The sequence below is a fragment of the Sinocyclocheilus anshuiensis genome, unplaced genomic scaffold (genome assembly GCF_001515605.1).
Source record: "Sinocyclocheilus anshuiensis isolate Anshui unplaced genomic scaffold, SAMN03320099.WGS_v1.1 scaffold1163, whole genome shotgun sequence".
NCBI lineage: Eukaryota > Metazoa > Chordata > Actinopteri > Cypriniformes > Cyprinidae > Sinocyclocheilus > Sinocyclocheilus anshuiensis.
In genome coordinates, this window is record NW_015544295.1 from 752,772 (window position 1) to 761,097 (window position 8,326).

General features: G+C 34.0%; 1 pseudogene; it reads left to right on the plus strand.

Annotated features, from left to right (window-relative positions):
* The window catches only part of LOC107698075 (vacuolar protein sorting-associated protein 13A-like), a 21,397-nt pseudogene that overhangs the window by 770 nt on the left and 12,301 nt on the right, over positions 1-8,326 (plus strand).

The window sequence follows — 8,326 nt, forward strand, 5'->3', positions numbered from 1 at the left end:
GTGTGTGTGTGTTTGTGTGAGTGTGTTTTACAGTCATCAGTAGTAGTGTTGGATGTCTCTCGTTCATTCTAGATTGTGTGCACAAATCATCGACTGTCTTAAGAGATTTTAAGCAAACACTACCACAGTTCCCGGAGTCCCGGAAACAGTAATGGGCTGCCAGTGAAAACACAAGTGGCTTTCTTTTTGTATTTCAAGTTTTTGTGTTTGTTCACTGTAATCTGGTTGCCGTTGTTACTGCCTGCAGTGTTTTAGTCAATGTTTTCACACCGAAAAAAAAAAAAAACATTTGACAGTATTTTTCTGTGTAGCATGTTTCATTTTCTATTATGTGTGTGTGCAGCTGTCTTTTATATGACCTTTTAGCTAAGTGTAATATTTTAAGCACTTCATAATTTTCCATTTTAAAAGTAGTCATGCATTTATTTATCATTTTACTTTTCCTTGAGCCAACCTAAAGGAATATTTCACCCAAAAGTGAACATCTGCTGACAGTTTACTCATCCTCAGGACATCCAAGATGCAGACGAGTTTGTTTTACATCAGAACAGATTCAGAGAAATGCTGCATTACATCACTTGCTCACCAATGGATCCACTGCAGTGAATGGGTGTCGTCAGAATGAGAGCATTCTCTTATAATTTCACCACATATATTGTAAAACAAACGCAATTATGCACTCTAAAAAATGCTGGGTTGTTTCAACCCAATGTTGGGTCAAATATGGACTAACCCAACCATTGGGTTCAATTTTGGTTACATTTTTAAATTAACTTTTTAACCCAACAGTTGGGTTAGTCCATATTTGACCCAACATTGGGTTGAAACAACCCAGCATTTTTTAGAGTGTGTGTATGACCTCCAATACTATTAGGCTGCAAACATTTATACGTGAGAAAGAAGCATATTTTGAAGAAAAGACAGGGTGAGGTACTACACTCTAAAAAATGCTGGGTTGTTTCAACCCAATGTTGGGTCAAATATGGACTAACCCAACTGTTGGGTTAAAAAGTTAATTTAAAAATGTAACCAAAATTTAACCCAACAGTTGGGTTAGTCCATATTTGACCCAACATTGAGTTGAAACAACCCAGCATTTTTTAGAGTGTAAGTTCAATACTAGCTAAACTTACAAGACCCAAGTGGAACAATTATAGTACAGATTTCATTACGTTAAACTTAATTATATGCAGTGTAAAGTTTTATTTAGGTCAGTGAAGATGCAGCTGACTTCATAAGTGAGTAAGCTTCAGATAATTGTACTCCAGATGCATATAATTAATATTACTTGACTATTAACAAATTACAGTAGTCAACATTTGAAGTGGATCAAAAAAGTTAATCAAAGTTGTCCATAAGACAAGAACGCATTTTGGTTTTAGGTTTTAGGACAACTTTGATGAAAGGTTGTGATCCACTTCAAATGTTGACTAGTGGAGTAATACAGCAAAAAATAAAAATAAATGAATCATACAGTCAACCAAGTAATTCATCATTCAATTTTCTTTTCATCTTGCTTTCTGTTTTCCTTTTTTTTTTTTATTAAAATGGCATGCAGCAAATATTACATGCCACCTAAACTAGATGAACAGACCAAGACCCTAAGCAAAGTCTGTAAAAATATGGCCCAATGTACTGTGTTAATAGGAAGGAATTTTTCTTGAAAAGGAAAATGACACTAACTTTGCAACACTGACACTGTTAAACTGAAGTGTGTTAACCCTGAACTAAATTGAGCCGAATAATGACACTTATCTCCTGTAGAGCTGCATATAGCTGAAATTGAATTTGTTTAATAATGAATGAATTTCACTAAATAAATTATTTTCCTGCTCATTATTGTGAAGCTGCTTTGACATTATCTGTATTGTGAAAAGCACTATATAAATAAATATGACTTGACTTAAACAATCAAGAGGAAAGAAAACCAGCCATCAAGAAATAACAATGTTAAACTTAATACAGTAATCAGAGAAATGTTTGATTTGTCCCCAACCAAGACCTTTTTACTTATAAAACATATAAAATGTACATTCAAGGAAAATTAAACAAAGATTTTTTACAAACAAATTTAAATTTGCTGCAGATGTACTCACCCTCAGGCCATCCAAGATGTAGATGAGTTAGTTTTTTCATGGGAACGTATTTGGAGAAATTGAGCATTAAATGATCTGTTCACCGATGGATGCTCTGCAGCAGTGGTGTAGTGGTGCCTGGAGAAGTGGGTATACTCTTAATTTATGCCCCATGACGTGTTATAAACAGTGACGCCTAAAACTAGTCTTGTATATTTAGTTCACCCCAAAATGGGCCAGTAGTATTTGCATATTGTCACTTAACTTCTGCTGCTTGACTTCATGGAGTAAGAATCATTATGAAATAAAAATTTGCCACAGAAGGGTGCAGATTTTGCAATAATTAACAATTAACATTTAACAATAATTAAGCAATTAACATTTTGTCAGAACCTCTAGTACATTACATGCTATTTTGTTTAGTTGTCTGTTCGCATGAGAATAATGCCGTGACTATCAATTTATCCAGAATTTATCCCCCCATCCCCACCACCTTTTTAATATAAATAAGCACCAGTCAAGCTGCGATATCAAATAGGACCACAGGGAGACGCCAAAAGACCACTAAACCTGCTGTCTTGATCTTACTGTACATGCTACTATACAGATCCATTCAGAATAACTAGACCAGCACATAATCTAAAACACCTTCAGTCACCATCCAGTATAACACTCGTGCTTTTAAACCACATACACGCTGAAAAGAATAATTTACTGACATCTGGACTCGACTCTCCACAATCTCTGACGAAATCGGTTGGGTTTTCTCTGTATTAGAGCTGTTTTGAATTTACTGTTTGAACGCATTCGTTTAATGGATACTTGGACTGAAAAGTTTACAGGAGTTTACCGGTTTTTAAGCTATTGTTTTTTTCGTTGTAATGTACTCATTCAAATTAGTAATCAATAATTAACTATTATTTTACCACTCTGCGCGCATCCCCTGACATGCTCTCGTGCATGAAGAAGCAGCATCTCTGTCACTGTCAGCAATCGGCATCCTCTCTGACTGACGGAGCTGGCAAGGGCGCAGGCGCAATCATCAAACATATTTCAAAGGAAGCCGGCGCCACGGTCCTGACCGCATCACTGTCTTTACTGGGTGTTTTTAGGGAATATTTGTTTTTGTTTTTTACACGCGATTGGATTAGCTATTCATGTGGTGGACTGTCATGACTTTGCCTAATGCAGGACACTAATGAATGATGCGCATCAGAGGGGATTTAGAAGTGGGTATACGCAAAGCAGACTGATAAAGAAGTGGGTATACGCCGTATACCTGCGTATACCCTCCACTCCACCACTGCTCTGCAGTGAATGGGTGCCGTCAGAATGAGAGTCCAAACAGCTGATAAAAACATCACAATAATCCACAAGCAATCAATACGACTCCAGTCCATCTGTTAACATCTTATGAAGTGAAAAGCTGTGTGTTTGTAAGAAACAAATCCATTTTTTAAGCATTTTAACTTAAAAACATTGTTTCAGGATAAAAATATGAGTGCTCTATCCATAATTTTGCTTTCTCCAGTGGAAAAAAGTTGTCTTGTCTGAATCAGGATATAAATATGCACAGATCAAGCACCGTTTACAAGTGAAAACAGTTCTAAACAAATATGTGGGAGGATTTTGACGTGAGAGAACAACAGAGGATGGACTTTTTCACTAGAGGCAGTGATAATGCATTATGGACTACTATTTTGGCCAGAAGCGATGCTTTAAAGTTAAAACACTTAAATGATGAATTTGTTTCTTGAAAAACAGATGGACTGGAGTGGTGTGGATTATTGTGATGTTTTTATCAGCTGTTTGGACTCTCATTCTGACGGCACCCATTCACTGCAGAGGATTCAATGGTGAACAAATGATGTAATGCTACACTTCTCCAAATCTGTTACGATGAAGAAACAAACTCATCTACATCAATTTTTGGGTGAACCATTCATTTAAGACCAAGAGCAGAGATATTCCACTTTGCATTTTGACCTAAGAACTTATGACTCGTTTAAAATTATGTTTAAATGTTTAAAATTATGTTTAAATTAAAACAGTAGATACGAAAAACCCAAACTCACAAGTAACTTCCACTTCTTTTAAATATAGACCTTCGTTTGTATGCCTTTCTTAGGTTTTACCACTGCATGTCAAAGTTTGACATTACAGATTCATTCAACGAGATCAATTAAACACAGTAAAAATATATATGTGACCCTGGAGCACAAAAGCAGTCATAAGTAGCGCAGATATATTTGTAGCAATAGCCTACAATACATTGTATGGGTCAAAATTATCGATTTTTCTTTTATGCCCAAAAAATCATGGAGATATTAAGTAAAGATCATGTTCTATGAAGATATTTTCTAAATTTCCTACTGTAAATATATCAAAACTTAATTTTTGATTAGTAATATGCATGGCTAAGAACGTCATTTGGACAACTTTAAAGGCGATTTTCTCAATATTTTGATCAGATTCCAGATTTTCAAATAGTTGTATCTCAGCCAAATCTTGTCTTGAGGACAGGAAGTAAGTGTGCAAGACTGTCCCAGGTCTTAAAAACACCAGAGCGCAGTGCCCTTAACGCACACTAAAGCCACACTATCTCGAATACTGCTCCGGAGCGCTATTCGAGGCTTAGTGTATCCCATCATGCATCATGTTCTGGAAATAAATCGTGAGACTTTTTGCCAAGATCGCGCGAGAGGTCACGGAAACCTTTCCAATGTAAGTTAAACTATTAATAATAGTAAGATATTACATATAATTTGGTAGTAAAACTAAGTGCTACACATTTTATTGGTGCAAAGATTAGTATATTTATTTTTGTACAACATTTGCAACTGCTTTTTATCACTTAATTAAATTGTGTCATCTATAGGGTCTACTGAACATACATTTAGAAGTTGATTTTAAAATGCAAAGTATTGAAAATAATAATAAAACTGTAAACACTTTGCGTTTTTACAACACTATAAGTGTGTCCCATCAGGTAATGAAAAGTTGTACACACTTGTGGTCTTCATGCTCACTTGAACACTTGGGCCAAATACAGGAAGTACGTCATTTAAGTGTTCAAGTGGTCAAGTGCAAAGACTGCAAGTGTGGGTATTTGGACACGGCACCAGTCTTGGTTTATTTTGCTGTCACACTGCCCTCTAGTGAAAAGACCAAAACAAGCTAGAACTGTTTGTCAAGGGAGAAAAACCGTGCATAAGCAATGAGGATTCAATAATAGACAAGCATTATGTTATGCATATATATTATGTATATATTGAATGCAAGTATTATTTATTTACTATTATCCTTTTTTATAGTTTGAATTAACTCTTTTTGAATAATTTATTTAAATTTTGAATTAATTTTTTTTTTGTAATCTTTTGTCATTTTTATTTAGATTTTTTTAATGTTTCTATTTAGTTTTAATTTATTTTTATTTACATTTAGTATTACTTTGTCGTTTTAGTTATAGTTTTTATTTATTTCCACCTAGTAATTTGAGTGCTTTCAGTAATTTCTCTTAATAGCCAAGGCAGTTTTTCATCTCATATATTTTATTTCAGCTTTATTTTAGTTAACATTTTTATTCTTTTAGTTAATTTAGTTGGTTTTATTATTATTGATAGTGTGGTCTGATTCTGTATTTCACATTTTGGCAAAAGTAGTAGGTTTAGTGGATATTCCACGCATATACTGTGTACAGTATGCACACATTATTATGAGTAGTATGCCACTGCATACAGTACATACAAAGTCTCTTATGTGATGTTGAATTGTATATTACCTAGAAATACTTTATTGGAAATGCTTATCCGTTTTTCATCCGCCATTATTCCAAACAGGTGACCTTTAACCTTCCCCAACTACTGGTGATTTCAGTGTGTTTTAAACATATACATTCATTTGTCTGTGCTTGTGTGCTGTTTGTTTCAGGCCATCAAGCAGATGTATGTTCTGGTTTTGGGTTTAGATCCATTCGGACTGATCCGCGGTCTATCTGAAGGTGTCGAGGCCTTCTTTTATGAGCCTTATCAGGTGAAACTTCAACTCTTTTGATAGGATTGATAAGATAAGAAAATGTGGCCCTCTAAACTGACAGTTTTCTAAATTAAATGTGTTACAAACACACTTGACTTATTCTTTTATTGAACACAACTATAATTATTTACTACCTGTTATTGTTATGTTAATGTCATGATAGTTAACTAAAATCAACCATCAAAAACATTTTAGGTAGCCTATACTTGAAATAAAATAGATATTAAGTGAAACATAATATGAATAAAATACTAAAAATATATATTTTATTTTAGCTAGCTGCCAAAGTATCATTTCTCATTTTCATGTACTAACTAAAACTAAAATTGAAATAAAAATTAATAAAAACATTTATAATATTAATATTAATAATAATAAAATGGACAAAAACACATACAAAATTACTAAACCTTTAACTGAAATTAAAATGAAAACAGAAAATACAAAAAAAAATGTTAATAGTATCTTAAAGATATAAAAATAAATATAGTACATCATGCAGGTTTGGAATGACTTAATGGCGAGTTTTTAATGTTGAACTTTACCTTCAAGTTGAGGTGTTGGTCAATGGTCACAACATGCAGATAAACAAATAAATTATTAAAACTTTTTAGTGTTTTATTTTTGTTTGTTATAATGTTAAAATTATTTGCCTTTAAATTTACATTTTAAAGATTTTGTTTTTTATTAGATTTTTATCAATTCATGAACACCCCACAGTTCCCTTAGTTCATGAATCCTACACTTTAAAAAATGCTGGGTTAAATATAACCCAGCACTGGGTTAAAAAGGGACAAACCCAGCTATTGGGTTGTTTTGACCGAGTGGTTGGGTTCAAAACAACCCAACCGTTGGGACAAAACAACCCAACCGTTGGGACAAAACAACCCAACCGTTGGGACAAAACAACCCAACCGTTGGGACAAAACAACCCAACCGTTGGGACAAAACAACCCAACCGTTGGGACAAAACAACCCAACCGTTGGGACAAAACAACCCAACCGTTGGGACAAAACAACCCAACCGTTGGGACAAAACAACCCAACCGTTGGGACAAAACAACCCAACCGTTGGGACAAAACAACCCAACCGTTGGGACAAAACAACCCAACCGTTGGGACAAAACAACCCAACCGTTGGGACAAAACAACCCAACCGTTGGGACAAAACAACCCAACCGTTGGGACAAAACAACCCAACCGTTGGGACAAAACAACCCAACCGTTGGGACAAAACAACCCAACCGTTGGGACAAAACAACCCAACCGTTGGGACAAAACAACCCAACCGTTGGGACAAAACAACCCAACCGTTGGGACAAAACAACCCAATAGCTGGGTTTGTCCCTTTTTAACCCAGTGCTGGGTTATATTTAGCCCAGCATTTTTTAGAGTGTAGTTTGGGAAAAACTGCGTCAAAAGATATAACCAAAATATACAGTACATAGAAAAAAATGGTGAAGACATTTTCATTCTGAAATTTCTAGTAAATTTTACAAATAATTACATAGAAATGGCAAGTCAGACATTTAATGAAATGTGACATTTTGAATTGGAAAGACTGAAATAGTATATTCATGGAAAACATAAATTAATAAAACATAATTTTTTTTTTCTTTTTTACAGTGTAGAACTGTCAGCTTAATGTATTAATTTAGTGTGATTTGTAAAAAAAAAAAAAAAAAAAAAGAAAAGAAGAAAAAAAAAAAAGGAAAATTAGCCCTGCTCTCATATCCTCTTAAGACCCTGCGGCCTCATATGAGGACATTATATTTTAGTGAATTTCTCTGAAACGATACATGCCACAGTTTTAAGTCTGGATGTCCTGTACTGAGCACATTCAGGGCTTTTCAGAGATACTAAATGTTTGGATGTTTCACCATGACCACTCCCTCTACTTGGTCTTAAAAAATGTCAGAAAGAAATTATATTTCTATATTCTATTAAATATTATATGTTATTATGAAAATCTTGTCAATTATTACTCCCATTATTACACTTCTTTTTTCATTACGAAATCTTGAAAACTAAAAATGTATTGGTGATTTAAAAAATCAATTGCATGTTCATTCATGTCTTTTTATTTTTTTAAAGAAATTGAGTCCCGATGTCCTCTACCAAGAACATAGCATAACTTATGAATTAAATATCTTTTTTTAATATATATATTTTTTTACATTATTTTTAATGCTCTAAACAATGTAAAGACATGGAAA